Genomic DNA, 16,731 nt, shown 5'->3' with positions numbered 1-16,731 from the left:
TCATATCACATTAACTGTAATTTAGAGCATTTCAACACATCCCTACTTCTGCCAAAGCCAGCAAGATCAGCCCCCGTTGGAAAAAAAAAAAAAAAGGAAGAATGGGGTGGGGCTGGAGGTAAAATAGAGAATCTGAATTTCTATTTTCTAAGCTAGAGTTTGAGAATTAGAGACCCATCAGCACTTTCTTGAATGTTTTGCTCATTCATGCTATAAAAATAAATATCACAAAATATTTTCTGGACTCAGCCTCGTCTGTTGCTAAAACCAAAGCCAACGTGCTTCCAAACAGACTCACTGAGGCTCATTTCACAAGGACGGACGTTGTCAGGTTGGCAGGCGGCCACTGGAAGAGTCACTGAAATCCAATTCAAAATGATGTACTCTGCATGAAAATGCCCATTTATGAGCATTAAAAAGGATGGAGAATTTCTCAGGAAGATGACAGCAATGACAACTTCTAGGACCGACCAGTGTTGCCTGGAGATGATTACCCCCAAATACACACGCACTCCCAGAGCTTTGCTGGAGAGTCTTCTGAAGGCTGGAACTGTTTGTGTTCAGATGAAATCTCTGTAGATGAAGCTATTTATTACAGGCTGAGTAAACAAATATATGCAATAGGGCCTTGGTGGAATTTGTAGTTAAAATACCCACAGCGGGGTCCACATCATGAATCCCAATGAACTGGCTTAGAATGCCAGAGCCCAGGACTGCAGGGACACCTTTCCTAACATGAGTGCTCCCCAATATGCTCAGGAAAAGAACATCTGGAAGTTATGATCTCTCTAGAGAACCCCAGGAAACACTGATACCATTTTTTCCAGCACATCACCTAGGAACAATCTTTCTAGCTAAAACTATGGCTACGTTGTGGATAGTGGATATGCAATTTAGCAACTCAATCTTAAATATTGTACTTTTTGAAAAATTGTCTTTCTCTTCAAAAAGATTAAAAAGATCTCTACGAGGGCAGGGACTTAATGTCATTCACTGCTGCTTTCCCAGGGCCTAAACAAACATCCTCAGAAATACCACATGGTCAAAATATATGTACCTACTGCTTTCAGAGTTCTTTCAGAAATTTTATTTGCTACTATTGAATCAGTGAGATAGGAAGCACCATAGATTTTAAAAGGAACTTTAGGAGAGGAGAACACTCAGCAACTAAAAAAAGCCTCTTTAGCAATGTCATTTCATCCTCTGCATTGGGAGAAGACAACCACTAAAAGACTTAGGGGTGATAGTTCTTAGGTGTTTCTGAGGTCCACCTCTACTGAACCCCAGAGAAGACAAGTTTGAGGATCATCAGCTTAACCTATCCTGACACTGCTGAGAACATGTTTAGAATAGGATTATTTTATCTATCAGGTTAGATTAGGAAACCTGATCCCCAGTTTGACTGATTTATGTCAATTAATGGCCACAGAATAAAAGCATCACTTGAAGAGATTCCATATAGTTATGCAATGTTCTGAGCAAGAGATGATCAACTCCCACCCCCATATGGAACTCTGTGTAGCCTTGTGTTTAGAGGATGGAGGCACCATTCATTCATTTGATAAATTGCCTCTCAGGGCCTTTTTATGTGCCAGCTTCTGTCCTGGGCCCTGGAAAGACAATGGGAATGAGACCAAGTCCCTACCCTGGAAATTATTCTTTCTTGTGGAAGAGAAAGATAGTTTTTTTAAAGAGTATTATAGAAGGTCAGTTAGCAACAGGAGCTATGAAGAAAAATACAGTTAAGATGAGGGGAAAGTGCTGGTGATAGGGAAGGCTTCTCTGAGGAGGGAACATTTGAACAAATTCTGGAATTTAGTAAAAGTATGCACTATGTGATAATAGGGGCCACTGACATCTGACAAGATCCCAAAGGGCTTTTTGGTCTGAAGCAGCATCATACAATGACAATCAGATGAGAACCATCCATTGCACAACCATACTTGAGTGCTGAAAATAATTGGAAACATCTTGTTTCTTCCACTAGGCTGGCAGAAATTTAGTGAGGTACAACAGAAAAGGGAAGGGCATAAGGACACATAAGTAAAGAAAATTCTAATATCTATGCATGCCTAGATTTTAAAATCTATGCCTGTGCCTAGGTCACAACGAGAAGTGATACTTGGGATGAGACCCAAGTATATATCTGCAGGAAGTCTCTACCCTTAACTCCTAAATATTATTTTGGGGGGTTATTTTTCATACTCAACATAAAAAAAAAAAGAGAGGCAACATGTGTCTCAGCAGAAAGAGCACCAACACTGGGGACAGAGAGATGTTGGGCAAGGTCTTGGTTCTGTAACATTCTGGTCATGTTGCCTTGCATCTATTATCTCCTTAAGTCAGTCTGCAAACTTGAAAAATGGGAACAGTCATGCTTGGTTTGTAGGGTTGTAGCAATGTTTATAAAGGCCCATCCTGCTGGTAGTGGTAGACAGATAGTGATGTACACAAAATGATACAGAATATCAAAAAGCAAAAATACTTCCCTTAAAAGCCCAAGAATAGCACCTAAGGAAAATTTCCTTTGCCCTCCAAAATTGCTATCTTTAAATCCTAATCTATCAGCCCTAATGCCCATCATCCAGTCTACTCATGGTTTAGGGATATATCATACAGCTGAGATATATATATATATTTCTCTCTCTCTCTCTCTCTCTCTCTCTCTCTCTCTCTGCTTGTGTTTCAGAAATGAAGTTCTGTGAACATAGTCTCTTGAAACTGTAGAGCTTCTGGATTGTCAAAGAAAACCAATTCAAACTAACCGGTGACTAACTCCAACCGGAATTAGTAACATTAAATTCACAGATTACTTTAAGAAGTTTAATCTTTTATAAACCAACTTCCTCATTAGAACCAGAACAACCTCGCGCTACCTGGGGGAGAATGAACTTACTCAGCACATAGAAATGGATGTAAAAAGGTATTTTTTTCAGTTAAACATTCATCCTCAATGTGTCCATCTCTGTGGTCATCCAACCAGGAGACACTTACTGAGATTTTGCTCTGTGCCAGGCACTGGCTTACATGGTTGAGTTTCAGCAATAAACCAGACCAAACGGATGCTGACCGCCTGGAATATTCTAGTGCAGAAGACAAACACAATCAAGATATAAATTTCCAGGACACCTGGGTGGCTCAGCGGTTGAGTGGGTGGCTACCTTTGGCTCAGGGCATGGTCCTGGGATTGAGACCCATAGGAGGCTCCCTGCAGGACTCTCCCTCTGCATGTGTCTCTACTACCCCTGTCTCTGTGTCTCTCATGAATAAACAAATAAAATCTTTAAGAAAAAGAAGGAAAGAAATTTCCAAGTGGTTTGAGATATTCCCAAATGTTATGAAGAAATTTTACTTAGGGAAGTGGAGAACAAAGGGAAGCCCAGTGGAGGTAGGTTGGGTATTAAATAGGATGGTGACCTATTTAGGTCAAGACACAGGGGAGATGAAAGAATGAATTGTGTCAAGATCTGGAGGAAGTTCGTTCTGGGCAGAGGGACTAGCAAGGGTCAAGGCTCCAAGACAAGAATGAACTAGACATTTTCCAAGCACGACAGAGCCATTGATCCTAGAGCCCTGGGCAAGGGGAAAGGATGGGAAATGAGATTCAAGATGGAGGCTGAGCCATGTCACCAGAGGGCCTCCTCATAGATCAAGGTAAGGTCTCATAATTGATTCTGAGTGTGAGGGGAAGCCTTTGAATTTTGTATATCTGTTTCGTTGTTATCTAGTAACGGAATGATTTGATCTGATTTCCTTTTTGAAAATGCCTCTAAATGTTATAGGAGAAACAGAGTCTATGTGTTCTGCTGCAGGAGGTGGCAGGGTCTGGAGGAGGAGAAGGGAGAAGAGAAAAAATACTCAGAGCGACCCATGAGGAAGTTACTGCTCTGGTACCTTTGATAGAAATGTCAGGGACTTAGAGCTGAGATGTAGTAGAGGGTCGTGAGGAGCAATATCATTAGCGATTTAAAATCCCTATTTTAAAGCAGAGGGAACAGAACCTTCTGGTAAAGATACAAGGGTACGAGAAAAAGAGAAGTCAGAGACAACCTCTATTTTTTCCAGCCTGAGCACCTGCATACACTTACTGAGATGGAGAGCCAGGAAAAAGAGCAGATCTGAAGAGGAAATTAGGAGTTTAGAGCATATTAATTTGAAGTTCTCCTTATCTCCTTATTCTCCTTATCTCCATCAAGACAGTGACATTGAGCAGTCCTTTGGAGGGGAGACAAATATCCATGATTTGTTGCTGATGGGTTTAATGTTAAAATTCCAGGAATAAAAATTCAGTAAATATGGCTTTCTGACCCCTTAACCTTTGGAAAATTAACTTCATTTTTTTCCCTCAAGAAGTAGTTTCTTATCAACTTGACTAATTGAATATATCTAGAGCTCTTACACTCCGTAACTACTGAATACAGATTCTTTTGTAAGTATATACAGAACATTCACCAAAATAGACCAAGTGCTGGAGTGAAAAGCAAATCTCCACAAATTCCAAAGGACTATGTTTTCCACCTTGGTGAAGTCAAAGTAGAAATCAATCATGGAAAGATATCTAGAAAATCTCCAAATGCTTGGAAATTAAGCAACCTAATTCTGTACAATCTCAGACTTGAAGAAGCAATTAAAATGAAAACTAGAGAATATTTTGAACTGAACAATAATGAAATATGACATATCAAAAATGTGTGGGATATAGCTCAAGATGTGTTTAGAGGCAAATTTGTAGCCTTAAGTATATCTATTAGAAAAGAGCACTGAAAATAAATTGTCTAAGCTTCACTCAATAAACAGATTAACAACTTAAACTCAAAGAAAGTAAAAGAAAGGCAACAGTACAGGTAAGCACAGAACAGAAACAAAGATACACGGTAGGGGAGACTAACAAAGCCAAAGTTATCCTTAGAAAAGGTAAATTGATAAATAAACTTTTGTTCAATTAGTATAACTGATCAAGAAAAAAAGGAGAGAATACACATTACCAATATCAAGATTTTAAAAGGCCACATTGTTGCAGATTATGTAGACATTACAAGATCATGCCAATAAATTAAACCTAGATGAAAATGGATAAATCTCTTATAAAACACAACTTATTAAATATAACATGAGAAGAAATAAAAAACCTGCTAAAGAAATTAAAGCTTTAACTAAAAACCTTTCTACAAAGAAAACTCCAGGCTCAAATGGTTTCGTGGGTGAAGTCTTCCAAACATGTAAGAAGAAATAATAGCAATTTTACATAAACTCTTTCAGAGGTACAAGAAAGGGAACATTTTTAAATTCATTTTATGAGGTCAGCATAACCCTGACACTGAGACATGACAAAGCCCTTACAAAAGAAAGCTACAGGCCAATCTCTTTCATAAACAAATAATAATAATAATAATAATAATAATAATAATTTCTTTTAAAAAGCAAATTTTTCTTAACATATTTCTTGGCTTCATGTCTTCTTTTGTTAGACTAACTTGTAAGTACATTTGAGACACTTTTGATGGCTCCAGGAAACACTTTAGAAGAGGAGATTTTTCAAACAAGTTCTGCATTAAAAAGTAGGTGCCAAAGTTTGCCTGATATCCTCAAAGATATATTTGTGTCTCTAGGACAAAATTAATCATGATTCCTCTTTCTAGATTAAACCCATCTTTAGAGGCACTTGGGCGGCTCAGTCAGTTAAACATCTGCCTTCAGCTCAGGTCATGGTCCCAGGGTTCTGGGATTGAGTCCCACATGGGGCTCCCTGCTCAACGAGGAGTTAGCTTCTCCCTCTCCCTCTGTCCTTCCCTCTGCTCATGTTTTCTCTCTCTCTTTCAAATAAATAAAATATTTTTTTAAAAAAATCACTCCACCCCAAAAGCCCCAACTTTTGGTCCCCTTAATGAAAATTCTTCAAATTAAGAGAGTAAAATGACCTCAGCTCTGCTCACCAAAGCTCATTTGCATGACAAATACCTGCTAACATAAAGGATGGTAACAGTGAACTCACTCCCTTATTGTCGCAGGAATCACATACTGGGAAGGATGTATGTGAAAGACTTTTGTAACCACTTAGCACCAATTATAGTGATTTTTGTTAGAAAACATATAGCAATACACTACCTCAAGTTATTTTTGTATAATGAACTGATAGATAAAAAGATAAGAGCTTAATATTTTCTTGCCTATAAAAATTTCAAATATCTTCAGATGCCATTTTATTAATCTCAGGACTCTGGAAATATGCTCACCTTGATTTGGCCATTTTGGAACACAAACCAGTTAGAGTAAACTATCAATAATGTCCCTAAATAATAAACTGGTGGATTTAGTTTATATTGAATTGACCAGCTGTTTCATATGTGCTTACAAACCAATTAGCTGCAGCTGCCATAGGGTAATTCCCCCCACCCCTACCCCATGAGCAACAGGAGCATCACCTGGGAGCTCATTAACATGCAAATTCTCTAACTCAGCTCAGATCCATTAAATCAGAAATCAGGGGCACCTGGATGGCTCAGTGGCTGAGCGTCTGCCTTTGGCTCAGGTCCTGATCCTGGGGTCCCAGGATGGAGTCCTGCACTGAGCCATCCACGGGGAGCCTGCTTCTCCTGCTGCCTATGTCTCTGCCTCTCTCTGTGTGTCTCTCATTAATAAATTTTTTAAAAATCAGAAACCAAATCAGAAACACAGCAATCTGGGCTTTAAAAAGCTTCTGACAGGGGATCCCTGGGTGGCGCAGCGGTTTAGCGCCTGCCTTTGGCCCAGGGCGTGATCCTGGAGACCCGGGATCGAGTCCCACGTCGGGCTCCCGGTGCATGGAGCCTGCTTCTCCCTCTGCCTGTGTCTCTGCCTCTCTCTCTCTCTGTGTGTATGACTATCATAAATAAAAATAAATAAAAATGGCTTGAAGGGAAAAAAAAAGTGGTGTGAGGAAAAGACACACTCGAGATTCAAATCCTTAAAAAAAAAAAAGCTTCTGACACCCCTTTAAGTCTGAGGATCACTAACAGAACCACTGAGGACCCAAGAGTTATCAATTTTGTCAAGTACTCCTCTCCATCCCTCCCTTCCTCCCTCCCTCCCTTCTGCCTTTCCCTCCCATTCATATACAACGCTTTCCCTAAGACACAGTTTTCAAAGAAACAAAAGGAAAAAGTTATGGGAAGATGAAAGAGTACAATAACTTGAAGTCTCTAACTATTGATAGGAAATCAGTAATTGTGGCATTTTAGCGATGGCATAAATAAAACTCTGTATAGATTTAGGCATGATCTCTCTGCCTTTAATTCCATTCCTCTCTGACTCAAGAACACTTAGAATTGCAAGGTGGTGTGAGGGACTGCGCCATCCACCATTATGATTTGCATAAGGGAAGAACAGGAAGTGGTTAAAAGACTAGGTGGGCTCTAGGGTTTGGGTTTGAAGTTCACCTCCTCCTATGAATTATGAGACCTTAGGCAAGCCTCTTAACCTTTCTGTGCCTCCACATCCTTATCCATAAAACATAGATAATAATTGTTTCCATCACATGGGATTATGAGGATTAAATAAATGAGAGAATCTGTATATGTAACATTCTTAGGATAGGGCTTGGCACATAGCAAGTCCTCAGTAAATGTTAGCAGTTATTGTTAGCACTGATACTATTAGATCAAACAAAAGTAATCCTTTCATAAATTTCATTTTGGGGGTGCCTGAGTGGCTTAGTCAGTTAAGCATCTGCCTTCAGCTTAGGTCATGATTTCCAGCCTCCTGGGATTTAGCCCCATATCAGGCTCCCTGCTCAGTGAGGAGTCTGCTTATCCCTCTGCTCCTTGCCCCTCCCTGCTTGTGCTCTCTCTCTCTCTCTCTCTCTCACTCTCCACATGCTTGCTCTCTCTCAAATAAGTAAATAAAATCTTTAAGAATAATAATTTCAGGGATCCCTGGGTGGCGCAGTGGTTTGGCGCCTGCCTTTGGCCCAGGGCACGATCCTGGAGACCCAGGATCGAATCCCACATCAGGCTCCCGGTGCATGGAGCCTGCTTCTCCCTCTGCCTATGTCTCTGCCTCTCTCTCTCTCTCTCTCTCTCTGTGACTATCATAAATAAATAAAAATTTAAAAAAAAAGAATAATAATTTCATTTCGATTGATGTATTAGGCAGCTCTTTGGATAGCAGGTGACAGAAACTCAGAACTGGATTAGGCAAAAAGAGAGAATATACTGGAATATCATGACTATACTGAATATCATGGAAATAGTGGCATGAGTTGGCTCCAAGGTTGCCTGCAACCAGAGAGTCAGATACATCCAGGAAACCTCTCTGTCTCCCTCCTCTCCACTTTCCTGTGTGTCATCTTCATTCTCAACACTGGCTTCTTTCACAGGGCAGGGACACAGTCACCAAGTGCTTCACAGCTTCACCATTTTGTGACCAGTGAAGGACTGGTCATTTGAGCCAGTAAAAGGACTCCAGGGATGACCATGATCCAACCTGGGTCATCTCCCTCCTCAGAACCAAGGACTCCTTTCCATTCTACCCACCAGATCCAGCAGCAGTACCAACCCATCATGAATTTTGCTGAGGATTTATATCCTTTAAGGTAAGCCATGAGCAGACTTCCTGAGCCATCTGGCTTGACAGAAGTAACCAACCATTTTATTCCTTCTTCCTGTGGTTGCTATCATTCTGACCATTTCACAATCTGGTCTTTGATGAGTGTCCCATCTTTCATGGCTTTTGCTGAGTTTGACCCTAAGCCGAAAATGGGATGTGTGTTTATTTTACCTGACAAAGTACCCATGGCTAAAGCTTGGAGCGCTTGAGTACTGTACTTTCTCCCCCTCCAGATGGGGCTGTAATTATAATTTAACTGTCTGGGTCCAACCTAAGGTGAGGAAAAGATATATTAAGTTTGCACACATGTTATTCCCCTACCCCCACCCACATCCCTTCGGCTCCCCACATTTCATATGTGACCACCTTTTGGAGGAGGTGTGTGTGTGTGTATGTGTGTGTGTGTGTACACACAGTCGCGTTACAATTCTCATTTTGCAAAGTTTATGCAAAAACCAAACACCTGGGTTCAGAGTTTCCTAAAGGAGTCATCTGAAGTAGGCGCTTTATGCCAAAATGTCACAAAGATTTATGTGCTTTCATTTGTGCATTAAATTGAGGACAGGTGGGAGAATGCTCAAGCCTGAGAAAAACTGATAGCTCACTTCTGCCTTAGAAGAGAGATGGCTGCTATGACTACTGATGGTTTAGATAAAATAGATTCAGACCTTGTTAAAAAGAAAAAAAGAAAAGAAAAGAAAAAAAAAAGAAAAGAAAAGAAAAGAAAAGAAAAAAAGGAGGGCTCATGTTTGAAAAGCAGAGCAATATTTCAACAGCCAAATAATTACCTCTGCGATCATGTTTCTCACAAATGGGAACCCTGGACTGGGATCCCAAGTTGAGTCCTGCCCCCAAATCAAACAGAACAGGCAATCCCCTACCCAAACAGCCAGGGAAGTGGTCGGCCTCCATTCGCACTTGAAGAGAAAGGGTCTCTGGAACGGAGGCAAATGGCGGCCTCAACACATTCCATTTTAATGGCTTGCAACAGAGTCGGTTACACATATGTAACCACTCATTTTTTAATTTGATTCTTGTTTCAAACACCTTTTCGGGACCCAATACATCTACAAGATGTCATCACTTGATAGGTCGCTACTCTATGCCTGGCCTTGAAACAAGTGATTCGATGTGCTGAGTATTCGCCTGGATTTGAAATGAGAGTGTGAATTTGCATTTCAGAAAGGGAATACTATTTGGGAAACAGTCGAGCCAGATTTTTCACAAAGAGAAATGAGAGCTGCTCTTGGAAAGCCTGGTGGTCAGCTTCCCCTGGGAGGGGATACTGCTTGTCCCTGGGATGACCTAGAGGCATTTGGGATAAATCAAAATGATTCTGTTACACTCAGTCCCCTGAGGTTCAAAACTGAGCTTCTGAAGCAAATATTGATCAAGCCATTGACTGATTTCTGAAGCAAGAACTTTCCACTTGGAGATGAGAACTATGTCCACACTGAGGGACAAGGAACATACAGTTAGGCCCTATTTTTGTATGACTTCACTCAATTACATGGCTACAAATGAAATTTGAAACCTCCCAGTGATTTCTGATCTTTTCTCGTATAGGCAATTACTACAATTCTAGTGACCTGTCATTTTAAGACAACCGCTAAATATAATAACCAGATAGTCAAAAACGCTCAATAAGCAACAGGGAAAGCTTTCAGAGAAAATATAACTCCCAGACATTTTTTTAATAAGTTTATTTAGCAGCTCAGCTTGTGATATGTGTGTTTGTGGGGGGGATAGCTATGACTGCCGAAGGGAGATAGATAAAGGAAAACATTTTATAAATTGGAGATAAATGGTGTTAATAGTTCAATAAGATAAATGCTTGTCTTTTAAAGCTGAATTCCAGAAGAAATTGCAACATGGGAACTGACACAACATTTTTTTTTCTATGCCAGAAAAAAAACACACTATCTTGCAGATTGGAAAGTGGTATATGAGAGCCTCAACAATATTGGGATGATGTTCTATTTAGCTTCTAGAATATTGCATTTCTTTTTGTATCACTTTTTAGCTAAGGTTATGATTAAAATTCCACTGCTTGGTGAGAATAGTCCAAAGTTATTTTATAATTTAAAGACAAGCAAATAAACAATTCTATTCTCTGTCTTCTAAAAAAGTATACTTTGAGAGAGAGTCCTACCTTAAATTTGCATGGTTCTTCATAACAACGAATCCTAACCATTTTTTCAGATATACAACCCAAACATACAAGTAATTGCTTACTGTGTTAGTGAATCTATGGACTATTTTTTAAAATTTATTTTTGAGAGTGTGTGTGAGTTGGAGGTGGGGGGCGGAAGGGCAGAGGGAGAAGAAGAGAGAGAGAATCTCAAGCATGCTCCAAACCCAGCACAGAGTCCAACCTAGGGCTTGATCTCATGACTCTGAGATCATGAACCGATCCAAAATCAAGAGTCAGATGCTTAACCAGCTGAGCCACTCAGGTGCCCCAACCTATGGACTATTTAAAGCCCATTGCTAGACACTGTACAGGGCCATGGAGTCAGCTTCCCACCTCCATCTCTGTCCTTTATGATACTTACATGCACAACAGGGATCCATGGACCATGTATTAATGCCATCACTAGACACTGTGCAGTGTTAGGAAGTCAGGTTACCACGCTTAGCGCTGCACTTTGCCCCTTCATTCATAGACTCTTTCACTTGATTCAAATAACAGTCCTCTGAGGATCTTATCCCTCAAGCTCAGGTAATTCTCACCTCAAAGACAGTCTGTGGAGGGGATTCAGAATCCATAACTGACCACTGCCAACTAGTCCAGAGAGTCTTACTTTCTCAGCTCCCTCCACCCAGACTCTGGATCTCTAGCCTCAACTCTCAGCTGGAATCATAGTTAAGGTCACACTATGTCCTGTTTGGTGGGCTGATTGGGCAGAGTATGAAACACTTTTTTCCAGGAGGAAATGGACAGAGTTGTTTAGGTTCCCAGTTTGTATTTCCACAATGCCTAGTGGGTCAAGAGTGTTAGCCCTTTACCTCCATGCATCACAAGGACTCCATGAGATAATGCACCATGGCTCCTTTGGGATGAATCTCTTCTCCCCATGGTAACTCCAGCAACACACTGTCCCAAACCTCCGGAGCAAGTAACCCCCCTATTTCCTGTCATTGGCAATGAACCCCACCATGACTCAATAAAAAGAAGAGCTAACAATTAACACTGGCTTTATGCCACACACCTCATACATATTGACTTGATTAATCCTTACAACATTTCTATTAGGTAAGTGCTATTATTCTACACCTTTTACCACTGGGGGACCTTGAACATAGAGAGGATTTTTCTAGTTTGCTTATGATCAAAGCCAGTAACTGCTGGAACCAAGATTTAAATCCCAGCTCTGGTCCAAGCTCTGACCACTTGGCTCTGCTTAGAAGGAGGAAAGAAAATGTACACATATGCAAATAAACATACATATGTGAGGGGTGTTGGCCAATGTTTTTATTTATTTTTACTGATGTGAATATGTAATCAAGAATACTGGGAATACCCCATTCAGGCGATAGGACAAAGGGTTTGAGAAGAAAGCTCTAAGATGTAGGGGTGAGGAGAACCAAAGACTGTGGTGGACTCGGCTATGAAGGAAAGCCGCAGAAGTTCAACCCCTCCTCTTTGTCCAGCACCAACGTAGCAAGATGCTATGGGGTCACATGAGGAGGAGAGGCTGGGTAGAAGTGAAGGTGTAGTTCCAGAGGGTAAGGAATGAGAAGATGAAAGGGCTATAGCCAGAAAGTCCAGAATGGCTCACAATCCATGTCTATGGTTCACTAAGAAACATAAGTTGGAGACTATTCCTGTATATGTACTTATGACCTATTGTTATTCTGTCTCCATACCTGTGTCATACTATGTATAGTAAAGCTTCCATGGTGGGGCAGCGGTGGAGGAGGAGGCTTATTTCTAAAATCAGCAAGGTGAAACCTGCCAAGACTTGACCTTTCCCTGTGCATCCCTCAAACTATTCATTAAGTAGAATGTACAGACATAGTTCTGTCAGTGAGGGCAACCTAGCCAACTTATCCACCAGTAAGGAAAGAGATTTCTGTCTCTCCAGTGGATCACCCCAGAAAGTAGTTGGCTTGAACTTAAGGGCCATGTTGTTCAAATAATATAGATTTTTTAAATAGCAGAATTGCTCTCACCATAGGCTGGTGCTTAACACTAAGAGATGTACTATGGCACCAGGACAGAAAAAGGAAACCTCAGATTCTTATTTCCTAACTCATGGCCACCTAAGGCGTAGCCCAGTTGAGGGGAATGAGAACCAGAATTGATCTAGGTGGGCGTGGTTCCATTTGACTAAGTTAAGCACGTATAGTATAAGAGAGATTCCTCTGATATCTTCATAGGCAAGCCTGGTGCTTAGCCATTACACACTGGTGTGCTGGACTGGCCAGTAGCAGTTCTACTGGTCAGTGCTCAGAGGGCCTTGCTGTACCAGTGTGAAGTTTTGACTATGAAAGTGCATATGGACCACACATGTGGATCTTCACATGTACCTGTGCGTGTACAAGTACCTCCATGTACTTGCATCTCCATCCCTGCAGCCTAGACCTTGTGTCTGGTACCCCCTAGCTTTAAGGCAGGCTTCCTTGCTTCTCTCCAACTGTGCATTATCTCTCCTTCCTTTTACTTCTGTCCTTTTGCCATTTCTTCCACTCTGCCTTTTATTGTAGGTGATTGGAGATCTGACATCCCATCTAGGAGATGAGCTCATGGGTCCTTAGTGATACCTTTTTTTCAAGATTAGTCGAGGGTTGCCTTTTACAAAGGCAGTGTTCAATAAGTCTTTCACAGCCAATACAATAACTATGAATGAATAAGTGATTCCATTTATGTGTGTGGACCAGAGAGAGCCATGAGAGAAAAAAAATAAATTAAGTGTGAAAACATCAGTTACATTAGCACAAAACACAAGACCTTCTGAAGTTTTAATGTGACAAAACCATTCTTGTCCGTGTCCCCAGTCTCTCTTTCTAATCCCCTAATCTCAACTGTCACTATTAGGAGGAAAGGTGGAATAAAAAACCACTGAATGACAAAGGAATTATGAAACTTGGAATTTGGAATCTATCTTGGTAGAGAGATGGGAGGTGTTGAGTCAAGACAGAATCTACCTGTGACTTTTTCTCTTAACAGAAAAGACTATACAAAATGCCCCCCTCTCTCTGTCCTTCTCTCTGCTCACTTGCTCAGCATCTATTTTCTCCCTAATTTACTAATTTCCTAATTACTCTAATATCTTACCAGGAAGTAACTTCTTCCCATGGCCCCACTGTGGTGTCTTGGATAGAGTATAATTCTGATATGGCTTTCCACCGTGGAAGTCAAAGGGCCAGAGCCAGACTCTTCTTTCATGCATCTGGCATAGACAGGGCAAGGTTCTCTCCTGAGACCTCAAACCTTGGTCTCAGAACTCAGGGGCAAAAGGCCAGACCCCAGAGTAGCAACCCTGTGTGATCTGGCTGACCTGGCTTTGCTTCCCTGGCTGCTCCTATCTTCCTGGCACTTCCACCGGCCTTTGGCACGTGCCCACCTTTCTAGCTTCTCATTGCACTCTCTGTGAGCTCCCCAGTAGTCTCAGTTCAATTCCTCCAAGGCTTCAAGTCACCAAATCTGTTTATGTTGCTAGCAACCATTACTTCTCACAAAGAGGGTGCTTCAGGAAGAAATGTTCTTTACATGCTCTGATTCCACATGCACTGCAACCACTGCAGGCAAGAGCATTGGGCTAATAATTGGTCCGGTGAGTCACAAAAGAAACAACTTCTCCAGGGGAGGAGATGTGCTTTCTGTGGAAATGTGCCCATGTGCCAGTCTGAATCTAGCTGCCCCTCAACATCACCTGCCTGTTTTGTGGGGCGTCTCCTTACAAACAGTTTAAGAGCTGACTCAAATGAAAATATCCTACACACACACATAACAGCTACTTCTGCTGTTTCATCAAAGGTGAGGTTTTTACACCATGTTGCCATGGACCAATCCATTCACTAAAGATAATTAGTTTCTTTCCTTAATCATCAGACTTTCTCACTCAATCCCCTCGGGAAAGTCTCGTTACTATTACTTAACTACCTTTAGGAGGATATTGAAAACGACTCCATTCAATTGGATCTAACTAGTTAAAGTAGCCAAATCAAAGCTTTAGAGTTCCAACCCAAATATTTCTTCTTTTGGTTCTTATGCACATAATTACATATGATTTACAATGACGCACAAAATTTCCGGAAATAAAAGTAGGAATCTTTGCTCAAAATTTCACCCAATCCAGAAAAAATATACCCAAGCAACAGAAGACACGTTACGAGCATGGGACTCATGAGGTTGGAAATTTTTTGCAGGGTACATCTTCACTATCCCCTGAAATCCCATAAGGGGTAGGAATGCGAGATGGTGCCTGGAGGTGGCAGGGATAGGGGGCAGGAAACTAAAGTTCTCAGAGGCTCTGAAACCTTTTGTGTTGCTCTGACAACTTCTTTCCCAGTGATCCAGTGATTAGAACTATTTCCCCACCAGTACAGAGCTGTCTGCAGACATGCAAGCTCAGAGAGAGGGGTGTATATGAAGGTGGCACGGGGAGTACCCAACCATGAGGGTATTTCTTAGAGAAATACTCAAGGCAAGAAATGTGGTGAAAAACATACTGTAGCTACACTACAAAACTGGGATGGCCACATAAATACCCAAAGGCTGGGGGATTTGCAGCTCAGGACTCGGCCAGTAGGGAAGATGGGAAGGTAGGAGTATTATGTTGGCTCATGAGCAAAGGTTAAGCAACCAAATCTTAAACTGCTTATCTGAGCTGAACTTGTGAACTGCTGAGGTTTGCCCATCTGGGTAATAATAGCTGTGCTCAATTATCAGCACTAAAGAGCAGCCATCATGGAAAGGGACCTGGGCCAAAACACTGACCAGGGTTTTGCAACCCCAATGGTGAAATCAGCTTCGGGCAGTTGGCCCTGGATGTGTTCTTCCCCATCATCACCCTCTCAGAAGAAAAAAGAGAGAGAGACAGAGAGAGAGAGAGAAGATACCCTCTCCAACCATGGACAGATTGGCTTGAGTCAATTGGGACCCCTGTTCTAGAAGGAAATGCTCAAAGACCATCTCCCAATTTAAGTGGACAAAGAATGACCTATATCTTTGATGTAGGACCCACAAGGCTCCTTGTCTTGAGTCCTTGCACATCTCCTCAGCCCACTTCAAGCCTCTCTTCCTTTCACACCTCTGGTATACCTGTTGCTTAGCCTTCAGCCACTTTCCAGACTTTATTCTCATTAGCCCCTTGGCATCTTTGTTTGCCTAACCAACTCTTCTCTGAGCTCTACATTTATCAGTCACCCTCCACAGGGAATAGTTCTCCGGAGACCTTCTAGTAGGTCCCACCTTGTTATCTTCTAGAGCAGAGTCATCAAATGCTGGCCTGAGTGTCAATCTAATGGGCCACCTGGTTTCATAACATATTCTTGTAACATAGCCAACCCCCATTCATTTACACATAGTCTGTGGCTGATTTCACACTACAATGACAGAGCTGGATAGTTGTGACAGAGGCCACATGGCCTGCAAGCCAAAAATACATACTACCTGGTTCTTTACAGAAAAAGTTTGCTGGCCCCTATTCCATAGATTTAACATATTCTATAATTATTTTCTCTCTACTTATTATTATTTTTTGACTCAAAACTATAAGTTCAGTTATGCAGGATCTTGTTTCTTTATCTCCAACATCCAGCACATTGCCTGGCACAAAGACTACATACAGCATTAAAACTAAAGCAGGGATTACAATTTCTATTTTCAAGATGGAAATGTTGAGTGTGAACAGGAGAAAATGTATCTGGATTGTAGGGACTTCCCTGGTGGCAGGTTTTTATTCCTTTTGCTTTAGTCTTTCTTAATGGCCCTTATCTATACTAGTTGCTTTAGTATCTGTTTCCTCAACTGGAATGTGAGCTCCAAGAGGCCTTCTTTCTTCTGCCAGCTGCACCATGAACAATGCCTGGCACTTACGAAGAGTTCCATAAACTAGTGACTAGTGGATGGACATCCCTAGCTTTTAGATGGCAGTGTTTCGGACTTCCCTGGAGCTAGATGAACACTATGGTACAACC

Source organism: Vulpes vulpes, chromosome 9, assembly GCF_048418805.1.
Source record: "Vulpes vulpes isolate BD-2025 chromosome 9, VulVul3, whole genome shotgun sequence".
NCBI classification, from domain to species: domain Eukaryota; kingdom Metazoa; phylum Chordata; class Mammalia; order Carnivora; family Canidae; genus Vulpes; species Vulpes vulpes.
This window is presented reverse-complemented; position numbering follows the sequence as displayed.